Here is a 16,123-nt window from a genome sequence, read left to right on the forward strand (position 1 = left end):
GTAACTCCTGAAACTTTTCTCAGCATTTGTGTATTTGGAGGGATTATACACACACACAGACACACAGGCACAGACACAGACGTAGACACAGACACACACACACACACACACACATATATATTATATATAGGCAGATAGCGCAGGGTATGTTGAATAAGAAGCAATGATATCTAAATAAATAAAATTAAGGGGTAAAAGAGGAACATATTGAGAGGAGAAGGGTAGAAATGTAATGGGGCAAATTATCTCATAGAAAAGACAAGAGAAAGCTTTTTGAATGAGGGGGAAAAGGGGGAGATGAGAGGAAAAGTGAAGCTTACTCTCAGCACATTTGATTTAAGGAGGGAATAACATGCACACTCAATTTGGTATGAAAATCTATCTTACATTACAGGAAAATCAGGAAGATGGGGACAAGTGAGGTGTGGGGGGAATGATAGAAGGGAGAGAAAATGAGAGGTGGGGTACTTAGAAGGAAACACTTTTGGGGAGGGATAAGGTCAAAAGAGAGACTAGTATAAATGGGGGATACAGAATAGGATGGAGGGAAATATAAGGAGTCTTTCACAACATTACTATTATGGAAATCTTTAAGCAAGCTATACATTCATAGCCTATATTAAATTGCTTGCCTTCTCAGTGCAGATGAGTGGGGAGGGAGGAAGGGAGAGAAGTTAGAACTGAAAGTTTTAGAAATGAATGTTGAAAATTGTTTGTGTGTAACTGGGAAATAAGAAGTACAGGTAATGAAATCTGGAAATCTTTCTTGTTCTATAAGAAAAGAGAGAAGATGGGGATAAGGGAAGGGTGTGATAGAAGGGAGGGTAGATTGGGGAAAGGGGTAATCAGAATGCATGGTGTTTTGGGTGGAGTGAGGGGCGAGATGTGGAGAAAATTTGAAACTCTAAATCTTGTGAAAATTAATATTGAAAACTAAAAATAAATAAATAAATTGAAAAAAAAAATAAAGCAGGATGATCCTGAGCCCTTTCAGAAAGTCCTTCAGATACCTATATGAAGTGAATTTGAATGAATTTTAGAGTGGCAGAATCTACTAGGAGACAGAATGTTGCAGATATCCAGTGCAAGACAGCACGGAAGTTCAACAGGAAGTATCTGTTACACATGGATGGGGAAGCTTAAAGTTTGCAGGAGGCACAAACACAGACATGCCTATAATGGAGTGGAACAGCACATGTGGGCTGAATCACAAGCAGCAGTCCAGATTCCCAAACCAGTTGGCATAATCCCAGAGTCCAGGAGAACTGGGTAAAAGAGAAATACAGTGCCCAGGTCAAATGCAGCAGCTACTCCTCGGGCTATCAGTCAACAGACTGAACTTTTGAAAGTCACCAAATTGAAGTTCTGGGAGCCAAGATGGCAGAGTCAACTGTAAATCCTCTCACCCTCCTTGGTTAACCTTGAAAAACACAGAGAATATTGCCTCAGTAAAAATCTCAGAATACTGGAGCCAGCAGAAGAGGGAAACAGTCCTTTAGCTCATGAGTCTAAGGAGATCACTGGGAAGGGTCCCTCTTGCTGTGGCTGAAGGGGATCAGTGCAGAACTATAAACTTCCCAGCAAGCCCCACCTGAGTGGACCAGAAGGAGATCATGAGCTTGAGGTGGGTGGAGCTGGTAAGTGTCAACACCAGGCAAAGCAAGAGGATTTGGGCAGACACTAGTGCAGATGAGGTAAGTGCAGCTGCAGCATAGAAAGAGACCTCCAGAAGCCAGATCACCCCTCCCCCATATCTCATGCCATGAGGTAAAGTATAACCCTGGGGAAACTCAGACTTCACCTGGACTCAACCTTGGCACCCACAGGCAGCTCAACACCAGAAAAGTAGCAGCATTATATATTTACAAGGTGAAAGAATCAGCAGAACACAAAGTCAGTAACAGGACCTTAGCTTCTAGCACAAGAACATGGGAGAGAGACCCATCTGCCCCAGAAGCAGAGATTCACTTGAAAAACCAAGAAAAAGGTAATCACCATGAGCAAGCAGCAAATTAGAAAACCAAGAAGCAAATTAGAAAACCTAAAATCAGGGACAGGGAAGAACACAATATCAATTCAAAAGAGCACAGCATTGACTCTGTATACACGTCTGAAACCTCGAAAGGGAATATGAACTGGTCTCATGCACAAAGAGCATTCTTGGAAGAGGTTCAATTTAAAGAGGGTGAAGACAAATTGAACAATGGTTTTAAAAATAAAATCAGCTCCTTAAACTATAAAATTAGCCAAATGAAAACCTAACTGGAGAAAATACCTCTTTTAAGAAGAAGGTTAAAAAGCTAATGGAAGAAAACAATTAATTAAAAATTATAATTGGACAAGTAGAAACTGATGAGTCTATGAGGCATCAAGAATCAGTAAAACAAAATCTAAAGAATGAAAAAAATTAGAAGAAAATGAAAATATCTTACTGGAAAAACAACTGACCTGGAAAAAAGTTCGAGAAGAGAATAATCTAAGAATTGTTGATCTATTGTAATGCCATGATGAAAGAAAGAGCCTAGACAATGTCTTCCAAGAAATCAGCCAGGAAAATTGCCTTGAGTTCTTAGATCCAGAGGGAAAATAGTCATCAAAAGAATCCATGGATCATCTCCTGAAGCAGATCCCCAATTGAAAATACCAAGGAATATTGTTGCCAAATTCCAAAATTACCTGATCAAGGAGAAAATGCTTCAAGCAACTAGAAAGAAACAATTCAAATATATGTTTGCTGTCAAATCACATAGGACCTTGCTGCTTCTGTATTAAAAGATCAAAGGGATTATAATATGATGTTCCATAAGGTAGAGGAGCTTGGACTACAACCAAGTATCAACTACCCAGCAAAACTGACCATAATCTTTCAGGTAAGGAGATGGACATTCAGTGAAATAAGGGATTTCCAAACCTCCCTGATGAAAAGACCAGAGCTCAATAGGAAATTTGTTCTTCAAATGCAAGCCTCAAGAGAGGCATAAAAAGCTAAACAGATCAAAAAAAAAAAAGAAAAGAAAAAAGAACTTGCTATTAAATATGGACAAACTGTTTATATTTCTATATAGTACGATGATGTTTTTTCATCTTGAAAATTGTGTATTTATTATGACACTTTAAAGGGATATACATAGATAGAGGGTGTGGCTATAAATTCACTGATGTGATGATCAAAAAAAAAACCTAATTATGGGTTTGCAAAGGGAAAAGAGGAAAGGAGGAGGCAGAAAGGATAAATTACATCACACAAAGAGACACAAAAAATATTATAGTTGAGACAAAGAAGGGAGGGAGATGAGTATCATTTGAACTTTGCTCTAATCAGATTTCATTCAAGGAGGGAATAACTTTCTCAATTAAATATAGAAATCTAACTTGCCCTACAGACAGTAGGAAGGGAGAGGGGAAAAAGGGAGGGGTGGTTAGAAGGGAGTGGATAAATAGTAAGGGAAAAGGGACAAAAAAGGGAGGCGCCTGATAGAAGGGAGGGAAGACTGAGGGAGACAGTGGTCAAAAGTAAAACTTTTCTAAAAAGAGGAAAGGAGAAGGGAGAAATAAAAGCATAAATAAGGGTAGAAATAGGATGAAGAGAAAGAGATAGATACTGATCATAATTGTGAATGTCAATGGGATGAACTCTCCCATAAAACAGAGGCACGTAGCAGAATTGATTAAAAACCATAAACTAATAATCTGTTATTTACAAGAAACACGTTTGAAATAGGAGGGTAAACACAGGGTAAAGTTAAAAGGCTGGAACAGAATATGATATGCTTCAACTGAAGCAAAGAAAGCAGGGGTCGCAATCCTTATCTCAGACAAAGCAAAAGCAAAAAATAGATTGAATCAAAAAACATAAAGAAGGAAACTATGTCCTGCTAAAAGGCACCATAGAAAATGAAGTAATATCCTTACTAAACCCATATACACCAAGTAGTATAGCATCCACATTCTTAGAGGAGAAGCTATGAGAGTTAAAGGAAGAAATAAACTATACTACAAATAAACTATACTATAATAAACTATAGCAAAAGTATACTAGGGGGGGACCTCAACCTCCCCCCTCTCTGAATTTAATAATCTAACTTCAAAATAAACAAGAAGGAAGTTAAGGAGGTGAATATAATTCTGAAAAAGATAGATATAGACCTCAGGAGAAAATTGAATGAGAATAGAAAAGAATATACCTTTTTCTCAGCACATGGCACATGGCACATACACAAAAATCAACCATGTACTAGGGCATAGAAACCTCAAAATTCAGTACATAAAGGTAGAAATAGTCAATGCATCCTTTTCAAATCATAATAGAATAAAAATTATATGTAACGAAGGGCCAGTGACAGACCAAAAATTAATTAGAAATTAAATAATGTAATTCTAAAGAATGAGTGGGTCACACAAAAAATCATAGAAACAATTGATAACTTCATTCAAGAGAATGACAACAATGAGACAACCTACTTAAAATTATGGGATGCAGCAAAGGCAGTTCTTAGGGGAATTTTATATCTCTGAATGCTTACATTAATAAAAAAGAGAAAGAGAAGACCAATGAATTGGACATGCAACTGAAAATGTTAGAAGAAGAACAAACTGGAAATCCACAATTAAATATCAGATTGGAAATACTGAAAACTAAAAGAGAGGTTAATGTATTTGAAATTTGAATACTATTGAACTAATACACAAAACTAAGATATGATTTTATGAAAAAAACAATAAAATTGAGAAACGTTTGGTCAATATGATTTTAAAAATGAAAGAAGAAAATAAGATTACCAGTATCAAAATTCAAAAGAGTGAATTCACTTCCAATGGAGAAAAAATTAAAACAATAATTAGGAATTATTTTCTCCAGTTGTATGCCTATAAATTTGACAATCTAAGTGAGATGGTATTTTCAAAAGCACAAATTGATCAGATTAACAAAAGAGACAGTAAAATATTTAAATAACCCCATCTTAGAAAAAGAAATTGAACAAACCATCAACAAACTCCCTAGGAAGAAAATCTCCAGAGCCAGAAGGATTTCCAAGTGAATTCTATCAAACATTCAAAGAACAGTTAATTCCATTACTATGTAGACAATTTGGGAAAATTGGCAAAGAAGGAGTCCTACCAATTCTTTTTTATGATACAAATATGGTTCTGATACCTAAACTAGTAAGAACCAAAACAAAGAAAATTATAGATCAATTTCCAACTTAAATATGATATTAGCAAAAAGATTACTGCAAATTTTCATGAGAACAATACACTTTGATCAGGTGGAATTTATGCTATGAATGCAGGGTTCATTAAATATTATGAAAACTATAAGTATAATTGATCATATCAACAACAAAACTAACAGAAACTTATATGGTTATTTCAATAGATGCAGAAAAAACTTTTGACAAAATACAACACCCCTTCCTATTGGAAACCCTGGAGAGCTTAGGAATAAATGAAACCTTCCTTACAATAATAAGTAGCATCTACCTAAAACCATCAGCAAGCATTATACGCACTGATGATAAGCTAGATGAATTTCCAATAATATCAGGGGTAAAACAAGGATTTCCATTATTACCACTGTTATTTGATATGGTGCTAGAAATACTAATCTTAGCAAAAGAAGAAGAAAAAGAAACTGAAGTAGAATTAGAATAGGCAAAGAAGAAACTAATTTGATGCTCTTTGCAGAAAATATGATGATGTACTTAGAGAAACCCAGAGAATCAAGTAAAAAACTACTTGAATTAATAAACAATTTTAGCAAAGTTGCAGGATACAAAATAAACCCATGTAAATAATTTGCATTTCTACATATTATTAACAAAGCCCAATAGCTAGATAAAGAAAGAGATATCCCATTTAAAGTTACAGAAGACAGTATAAAATATTTGGGAGTCTACCTGCCAAAACAAACCCAGGGACTATATGAACATAGTCACAAAATATTTTTTTTCAAAAATAAAGACAGATCTAAATAATTGGAAAAAAAAAACCATCAGTTGCTCATTGGTAGTCCAAGTTAATATAACAAAAATGAAAACTCTACCTTAATTGATTTACTTACTCAGTGCCATATTAATCAAACTATCAAATATTTTTTTTATAGAATTAGAAAAAATAATATCAAAATTTTTTTTCTGGAAGGACAAAAGGTCAAGAATATAAAGGAAATTATTGAAAAGAAGTACTAGGGAAGCCATACCAGTCCTTAAATTGTATTCCAAAGTAGCAATCATCCAAACCACTTGGTACTGGCTAAGAAATAGAGGGGTAGGTTAGTGGAATAGCTTGGGTACTCATGACATAACAGTCAATGACTCCATCAGTCTACTGTTTGATAAACCCAGGGACCCGAGAATCTGGGATAAGAACTTACTGTTTGACAAAACTGTTGGGAAAACTGGTAAATAATGTGGTAGGAACTGGGCATAGACTAATGCCTGACACCGTACACAAGAATAAAGTACAAATGGGTACATTATCTACGTATAAAAGTTGATACTATAAATTAATTAGGGGAGCAAGGAATAGTTTATTTTTCAGATTTGTGAAGAATGGAGGAATTTATGACCAAACCAAAGATAGAGAACATTATGAAGTGCAAAATGGATAATTTTGATTATATTAAATTGAGGAGTTCTTGCACAAAGCTAAAGTAACCAAGACTGGGAGGGAAGCAGAAAACTGGGAAAGAATTTTTACAACTAGTCTTTGTGATAATAACCTCATTTATAAAATGTGTGGAGAACTGCATCAAATTTACAAGAATACAAGTCATTCCACAGTTGATAAATGGTTAAAGGTTTTGAACAGGTAGTTTTCAGAGGAAGAAATTAAAGATATCTAAAGTCATATGAAAAATGCTTTAAATCACTATTGAATGGAGAGATGCAAATCAAAACAGCTCTGAGGTACCAAATCACAGCTATCAAATTGACTAACATGCCAAAACAGAAAAATGATAAATTTTGGAGAGCATGTGGGAGACTTGGAACACTAATTCATTGTTGGTGGAACTTTGAACTGTTCCAACCATTCTGGAGAGAAATTTTGAACTATACCCAAAGAGCTATAAAATGTGTATACCCTTTGACCCAGCAATTCCACTTCTAGGGTTGTATCCCAAAGAGATCATAAAAATGGTAAAATGACCCACATGTACAAAAGTATTGATAGCAGCTCATTTTGTGGTAGTTGAGAACTGAAAATTGAGGGGATGCCCATCAACTGGGGAATTGCTGAGGCAATTGTGCCATATGAATGCATTGGAATTCTATTGTGCTATCGGAAGTGACTAAAAGGTGGACTTCAGAAGTACCTGGATAGGCTTATGTGAACTGATGCTGAGTGAAGAGAGCAGAACCAGGAAGACATTATACAATCACAGTCAAGAGTATGCATGGAGTGTTTTTGACATGCTTAGTCCTTCACGGAAATGCCAGAACCTAAAACATTTCCCAAGGACTCATGATGCAAAATGCCATCCACATCCAGAGAAAGAACTATGGAGTCAGAATGTATAACTATATACATAGCAGTAGAATACTTTCTCTTTTGTTATGTGTGGTTTTCTTTAGTTTTTACTCATGCTTTCTCCCAACATTTTAATTCTTCTATGGAACATGACTAATGTGAAAATGTGTTTAATAAGAATGTATGTGAGACTTCATATAAGATTGTATGCTATCTTGGGAAGAGTGGTAGAGGAAATTTAAAACTTATGGAAGTGATTGTTGCAAATTCAACACCATTAAATAAATAAATTTGAAGCAAATAAAGAAATTCACATACCAAAAAAAAAAAAATAAGATTAGAATTGATGACATGGAAATTAATGACTTTATGGGACATCAATACACAATAAAACAGAAAATTAAAAAAAATATATAAAAGAAAATGTAATATTTCTCATTGGAAAAACAAGTGACTTAGAAAATAGGACCAGGAGAGATATTATAAAAGTTATTGTACTACTGGAAAGTCATGATCAAAAAGAAAAAAAGCCTGGTCAACATCTTTCAAGGAATCATCAAAATCAATTGCTCTGATATATCAAAACCATAAAGAATCCACCAATCACTGCCTGAAAGAGAATATAAAATGAAAACTCCCAGGAACATCAGCCAAATATCAGAGCGGACAGATCAAGGAGAAAGTTTTCAAGTGACCAAAAAGAAAAAATTCAGATATCATGGAGTTACAGTGAGGATTACACTGATATACCAGAAGTCAAAGGAGTTAGGATTACAACCAAGAACCACTTACCCAGCAAAAGTGAATACAATCTGTCAGAGGGAAAATGAACATTTAACAAAATATAGAACTTTCACATATTACTAAATAAAAGACCAGAGCTGAGTAGAAATTTGACCTTCAAATACAAGACTCAGGAGAAAGACAAAAAGATGAAAAAGAAACAAGAAAGAGAAAACATAAGAAATTCAATATGGTTACACTACTTATATTTCTATGTAGCAAGTATTTGTAGTTGTTAACAAATTTATTCATGTAATAGAGATTAGAAGGATTATATGTGGACAGAGCATGTGGATATAAGGTAATTTTGATGGGATCATGCCCCCCAAAAAAACAAAATGAAGGAGTGGGAAAAAAATTGTACTGGCAGAAGGAGGGGGAAATTAAATATGTACACTATCCCAGGCAAAAGACACACAGAAGAACTACTATAATGAAGGGGAAGATGAAAGATGTATGGTGGACAAGTCTTAACTATTACTCTCATCAAAATTACTCAAAGAGGGAATAACATACACACTCAGAAATCTGTCTTACCTTATAAGGAAATAAAAAAGGACATGGATAACAGAAGGAGGAGGAGAGGACTGATAAAAAGGAGGGTATATTGGGAAGGCAGTGATCAGAAGTAAAACACTTGTGAAGAGAGAAAGGATTGAGGTAACAGAGAGAAGGAGATAAATTAGCAAAAAAAGATAAACAAGCAAAAATAGCATGGAGGGAACTACACATTAGTTAACATTGCTATGAATGAGAATGGGATACACTCACCCGCAAAACAAGCAGAGAGTAGAATGAACAAAAAATACCCCAAATAAACTAAAATTCTACAATATGTTATTTATAAGAACCACATTTGAAGTAGAGAAATACACACAGGGTAAAGGTAAGAGATTGGGAGAGAATCTATGTTTCAAATGAAGCAAAGAAAGCAGGAGTGGCAATCATGATCTTAGACAAAACAAAAGCAAAAGTAGATCTAACTAAAAGAGAAAAATAGGGAAGCTATATCTTGCTGAAAGGTACCATAAACAATCAAATCACATCAAAACTAGACATACATACACCAGATGAGATATTATCTAAATTTTTGAAGAAATTGAAAGAACTGTGGAAAGAAATATATAATTAAACCGTACTAGTGGGGAACCTCAACTTTCCTCTCTCAGAACTAGATAAATGTAACTAAAAAGTCAACAGGAAAGAAGTAAAGGAGGTGAATAAAATTATGAAACAATTAGATATGAATAATTTCTGAAGAAAATTAAAGGAAAGAATTTCTCTCAGCAGTACATGGCACCTACACAAAAGCCTACAATGTATAATGACATAAAGATCCTCAAACAACTGCGGACAGAAATAGCAAATGAATCCTTTTCAGACTATAATGCATTAAAATTACATTTAATAATGGGCAACATAATTTATTAACATTAATTTGAAATTAAATAATCTAATCCTCAAAAAAAAGTGATTCAAAAAACAACTTATGCAAACACTGGATAATTTCATTAAAGAAAATGACAACAATGAGACAACATATCAAAATTTAAGGAATACAGCCAAAACATTACTTAGGAGAAATTATATATCTTTACTTGCATACCACAACAAAATAGAGAAAAATCATGTCAATTAATTGAGCATGAAACTAAAAAAAACTGTTAATAAAAGAACAAAGTAAAAATCCCCAATTAAACACTAAATTGGAAATCCTGGAAATCTAATGAGGGATAAACTAAAACTAAAAGTAAGAAAATATTTAAACTGATAAATAAAAGTAGAAGGTGGTTTTATGAGGAAACCAATAAGTTACATAAACCATTGGTTAATTTAATTTAAAAAAAGGAAAGAAGAAAATCAAATTACTGGTATTAAAATGAAGTGGTGAATTCACCACCATTGATGAGAAAGTTAATTGTTGAGAGCTATTTTGCCCAAATATATACAATAAATTTGACAAATGAAATCAAATACATGAATATCTAAAAAAATATAAACTACCTAGGTCAACAAAAGAACAAACAAAACACTCAAATAACTCAGTCTTAGAGAAAAGAAGTGAACAAGTAATCAATGAACTTTCTAAGAAAAAATAGATAATTTTGATTATATAAAATTAAAAAGTTTCAGGAAAAACAAAGCTGAGGGGAACCAAAATTATAAGGAAAGTAAAAGACTGGGGTGGAGGGGAATTTGTGACAAGTAAGTCTCATAAAGACATTATTTCTCAAATATGCAGAGAACTGCAACAAATTTATAAAAAAAAAATACAAGTCATTTTGAAACTGATAAGTGGTCAAAGGCTTTGAACAGATAGTTTTCAGACAACAAAATCAAAGCTATCTATAGTAACTATAGAAAAAACAAAAACAAAAAAACCAAAAAACAAAACCAAAAACTTCTCCAAATCCCTGTTGGTTGGAGAAATGCAAATTAAAACTGCTTTGAAATACCACCTCACACCTATCAGAATGGCTAATAGGAAAATACCTGATGTTGGAGGTGATGTGTGAAAACTAGGATACTAATGCATAGAATTGTGAACTTGATAGAGTTGTGGATTTATCCAACCTTTCTGGAGAACCATTTGGAACCATGGCAAAAAAGCTATTTGACTGTACATATACTTTGATCCAGCAATACCATTACTACGTCTGTATCCCAAAGATATACAGAAAAAGGGAAAGGGTTTATTTGTAGGAAAATATTTGTAGCAGCTTTTTTTTTTCCTTTTTGTGGTGGCTAAAATTTGTCATTCAACGGGAAACCCATCAATTGGGGAATGATTAAACAAGTTGTGGATTATTGTGCTTTAAGAAATGACAAAGCAGGATGATTTCAGAAAAACCTGGAAAGACTTATAATGAAATGAACAGAACCAGGAGAACTTTGTACATAGTAACAGAAATATTGTTCAATGAAGAACTATGAGTGGTTTAGCTATTCCCACCAATATGATGATCCAAGATAATCCCAAAGGACTAAGGGTGAGATATATTATTTGCCTCCAGAAAAAGAACTGATATAGATTGAATACAGATTGAAGCATGCTATTTTTTACTTTCTTTTTTTATTCTAGTCTTCCTGTACTAATATGGAAATATTTTGCATAATTGCACATGCATTACCTGTATCTGAGTGCTTATCATCTCAGGGAAGGGGAGGGGAGAGAAGGATAGAATTTGGAATACAAAACTTTAAATACAAACGTTAAAAAATTAGAAGAAAAGGAAAGTTAATCACAATTCAAGAGCTCTTAGCAAGGAAAAAAGAAAGAAAAAACCTTCAGAATTGCCCAAGAATATTTTATAACAATACTGAAAGTTTAAAGTAAAAGTGTTAATTCCATTGTGTGGTAGAAGAAATGCTAGTAGAGTATATAACACTATGCATTACCTCAGTCGCGAGCATGTATTTAAAATACTTGGTAACTTTAAAGTGAGAAGCTAGATGGTGCAGTGGATAGAACCCTGGGCCTGGAGTCAGGAAGACTTATCTGTGTGAGATCAAATCTAACTTCAGACACTTCATTAGCTATTTGACTTTGGGCAAGTCACTAAGCAACGTTTACCTCAGTTTCTCATCTGTATAATGAGCTGGAGAAGGAAATGGCAAACCACTTCAGGATCTTTGCCAAGAAAAATCCAAATGAGGTTATGGAGAGTCAGACATGACAGAAATGACTGAACAAAATCTTTAAAATGATGTGCAAAAATTACCACAAGTTATTATTCTTATAGTTTCCAAAGTATTTTTTCTTAAAATAATTCTATGAAATTGAAAACGTAATATTAGTTTAATTTTTAAATTGAGAAAACTGAGACCCAGAAGGTGATGTGGTTTGTCCTGATTGCACAATAGGAACCCTTGAAAGGAAGACTGTAGTGTCCAGTTCATTGTTTTTGCTTCTTTTTTTCCCTATTAGATCGTCTTTATGGTTGTTACCCAGAGTTGTGCAGAATAACCCTGGCTGTGTTCTGATTATAGCTCAAAATTCTGCTAAAGCATGTAGAAATCAGCTGTTATGTACTAGTTCTAACCTTAAATTGTAGATTGAATTGATCCATTATGACCTGTCAAAAAGGGAGCAGACCACCATTACTTGTGGCTCTTTGCCAGTCACAGTGTTCTGTGAATGGGCTGTGCCTGATTGGTATAACCAAAAGTCAGGAGCAAAATGGCCTTTAAAAGTCCTGTTGCTATGGATGTGGATATTGCATTCTGTGAGTGACTTTTCAGCTTATTCATCTACTAGATTATTTTTCTTCCTCCTTTCGTTTTTTTTTTTGAATGTTACAGTTCTAAAAGAATAGGAAACCGAGTTTCTTTGCAACATAGTGGGACATCATGATTCCCAGACAAACTTCAAATAGTCAATTAAAATGATAGAAAGAAAGAAAGATAAATAATTTTATTAACTCCCATTTATATATTGATTTAAAATATGCAAAATAATTTTCTCACAAACCACTATTAAATAGGTAGCATATCTATTTTTATACCCAAATTTTATAGATGAAAAACATGAGACATAGAGGTTAAGGTCGTGATCAATTAACTGTTATAGTGTCTTTCTAGGTTTTGAGCTCAGGTTACCTGATCCCACATTAACTCTATTATGCCACAATTAACAAAAATAGGAGGGATGATTGAAAGGCAAAGCAATTAAAGAAAATTCCTTATAGCCATAAGGTAAATGAAACACTTTATGCAAGTTGCTATTTAACTGCTGGATGGATTTGTCAAAATTTTATTGCCTCTTTCCTCTTTTTTACTATGGAGTGACTAACTTCTCTGGTAATTCCAAAATCTAGCAACTAGAGGGAAAAATACATTTAAAAGACTTTCATAATACCAGGACTCTGGCTTTGTGTATATAATGCTCTAACTCTTCATTCATTTTGAGAAAAAAAATATTTAGTTTTGTGTATATAGAACAATTAACTTATTGAATTTGGAATATTTCACTTGATTATATAAATGCCCTATAAATACAAGTTGTGTACCTGCAATTATATAAGCATATTATTTTGTAAGATAGAAAAACACCTGATCATTGCACTAAGAAAACTTTCATGTTAGAAGCAAAACTGATAATTTCTGGAAAAAAACAAAAAAACAATCACTTTGCTTCTATTCATTTGGCAAAGTTTGGGGTTTGATAAAAGCAATGGGGAGTATTTCAAGAATCTGAATATTTTCCATATACATTTGGAAGACTAGTTCACCTGGAGTGTATTTGTTAACTCAGGCTGAATGAATGAGATGTCCAGAGAAACAATATTTCAGAGGGTCAGAGAGCTGAGAGACACTCCTACTGGATCATTCAGCATTACAAATATTAGTCAAATTAGATGCTAGATATACAAAAATTCCATTGCTCTCATTTAGTAAACAAGCATCTATGGAGGCAGACTGACAGGACAGATATTTTTGTTTAGCCGTGGACTTTAAACACTGGCAATACATTAATTTTCCATAGATTCATTACTTCAGCTGTCTGAGCCCTGTCTGAAATCTATCCCCTTGGGGTTCTTTTACACAGTTCTGTTATGTTTATTATACAAATGACATAATTAAAGTAAAGTATCTTGGAATCAGTGAGACCTCACACTGAAATGAGAGTGATTTCTATCACATATTCGAACATGTATACATTTAATGACTAACCAGAAAGTATGTAGACTCCTTATTTTACTAAATACTTCACCCCAGCTTCTGGGATAAGAACTCACTGTTTGACAAAAATTGCTGGGAAAACTGGATAACAGTGTGGCGGAAATTAGGCATTGACCCATGCCTGACACCGTACACAAGAATAAAGTCCAAATGGGTACATGATTTAGGTATAAAGATTGATACCATGAATAAACTGGAGAAGCAAGGAATAGTGTATTTATCAGATTTATGGAGAAGGGAAGAATTTTTTACAAAAGAAGAGATAGGAAGCATTATGAAATGCAAAATGGATAATTTTGATTACATTAAACTGAGAAGTTTTTGCACAACCAAACCCAATGCAACCAAAATCCGGAGGGATGTAGTAAACTGGGAAAGAATTTTTACAGCTAAGCTCAGGGATAAAGGCCTCATTTCTAGAATATAAAGAGAACTGACTCAAATGTAAAATCATACAAGTCATTCCCCAATTGATAAATGATCAAAGGATATGGACAGGCAATTTTCAGAAGAAGAAATTTAAGTTATCTATAATCATATGAAAAAAATGCTCTAAATCACTTTTGATTAGAGAAGTGCAAATCAAAACAACTCTGAGGTACCACATCACACCTATAAGATTGGCAAACATGACAGAACAAGAAAATGATAAATGTTGGAGTGAATGTGGGAGAGTTGGAAAACTAATTCATTGTTGGTGGAGCTGCGAGCTCATCCAACCATTCTGGAGAGCAATTTGGAACTATGCCCAAAGGGCTACAAAAATGTGCATACCCTTTGACCCAGCAACACAGCTTTTAGGACTGTATCCCCAAGAGATCATAAAAATGGGAAAGGGTCCCACATGTACAAAAATATTTATAGCAGCACTCTTTGTAGTTGCCAAAAACTGGAAGTCAAGGGGATGTCCATCAATTGGGGAATGGCTGAATAAATTATGGTATATGAATGTAATGGAGTACTATTATGCCATAAGAAATGATGAACAAGAAGACTTCAGAGAGGCCTGGAAGGACTTATATGATCTGATGCTGAGTGAAAGGAGCAGAACCAGGAGAACTTTGTGCACAGCAACGACCACAGTGTGTGAGAGTTTTTTCTGGTAGACTTGGAATTTCATAATAACGCAAGAACTTCTTAAAAAAAAAAAATCCCAATGGTGGTTTTCTAAGGCAAAATTCCTTCCACACTCAGAGCAAAAATATGGAAGTCATTCGCAGAATGTAACAGATCATGTTTGTGTGTGTGTGTGTGTGTGTGTGTTTTTGTGTATCACGTTTTGATTTGCTATATGATTTCTTCCACTTATTTTAGTTGGACTACATAGCATGAATATAGTGAAAATGTACTCAATAGGAAAGTATATGTAGAACCTATACAGAATTGTATGCAGTAGTGGGGAGGGAGGGGGGTAGCGGGGGGTAGGTGTGGAAGGGATAAAATCTTAATTTTATGGCAGTGATTGTTAAACAATAAAAAATAATAATAATAAAATAAAATTTAGAAATTAAAAAAATAAATATTTCAAGTAAGTTGTTTGGGAGACTTTATGCTATAATACTGAAGGTAGTTTATTCATTCCTACAGGAGAATATTAAGATTCCTAAATCTGAATTCTGTTATATCACAGGTAGCAGCTTTCTTGGAACTCAAGTCCAGTTATATAGTTTAGTAACATGTTGGAATTGTTGCAGGTAAATAGTAAAACAAGAGCCACTCCCCCCAAATTCAGAGAAATTAGCCACCTAACAGATGTTATAGGGTCCTAAGTGGTTAATGGTCAAATGAGCAGTATAGATGAATCTATAAATGCTGTGAGTTCAGAGAAGTAATGCAGATTATTAACCTCTCAGTGTCCCAGGCAACTCTCCCATATTATAAAGTTATTGAGTAGGTGCAAATCTACATGGGTAGATGAGATTCTCTGCACCAATAAAACACAGGTCAACTCTCTTTCTCAGCCTTGCTTCATTCTCATCAAAGGAAGCACAAAATATATCTCTATGCACCAACTCAAGATTAACTGACAACCTTGGATCCAGGGGACAAATTGCAGAAGTCTGGTAAATTTAAAAGCCACTCTCAACATTGAATATTTTTAGTGCTTTGCAATTCTTCCTTTCCTGCAAAAGCATAAAAAAATCATGCCAACTTTCCCATTCTTTGTCAGCATTCTGATTCTCCTGGC

This window comes from Notamacropus eugenii, chromosome 6 (genome assembly GCF_028372415.1).
Source record: "Notamacropus eugenii isolate mMacEug1 chromosome 6, mMacEug1.pri_v2, whole genome shotgun sequence".
Taxonomy (NCBI): Eukaryota; Metazoa; Chordata; class Mammalia; order Diprotodontia; family Macropodidae; genus Notamacropus; species Notamacropus eugenii.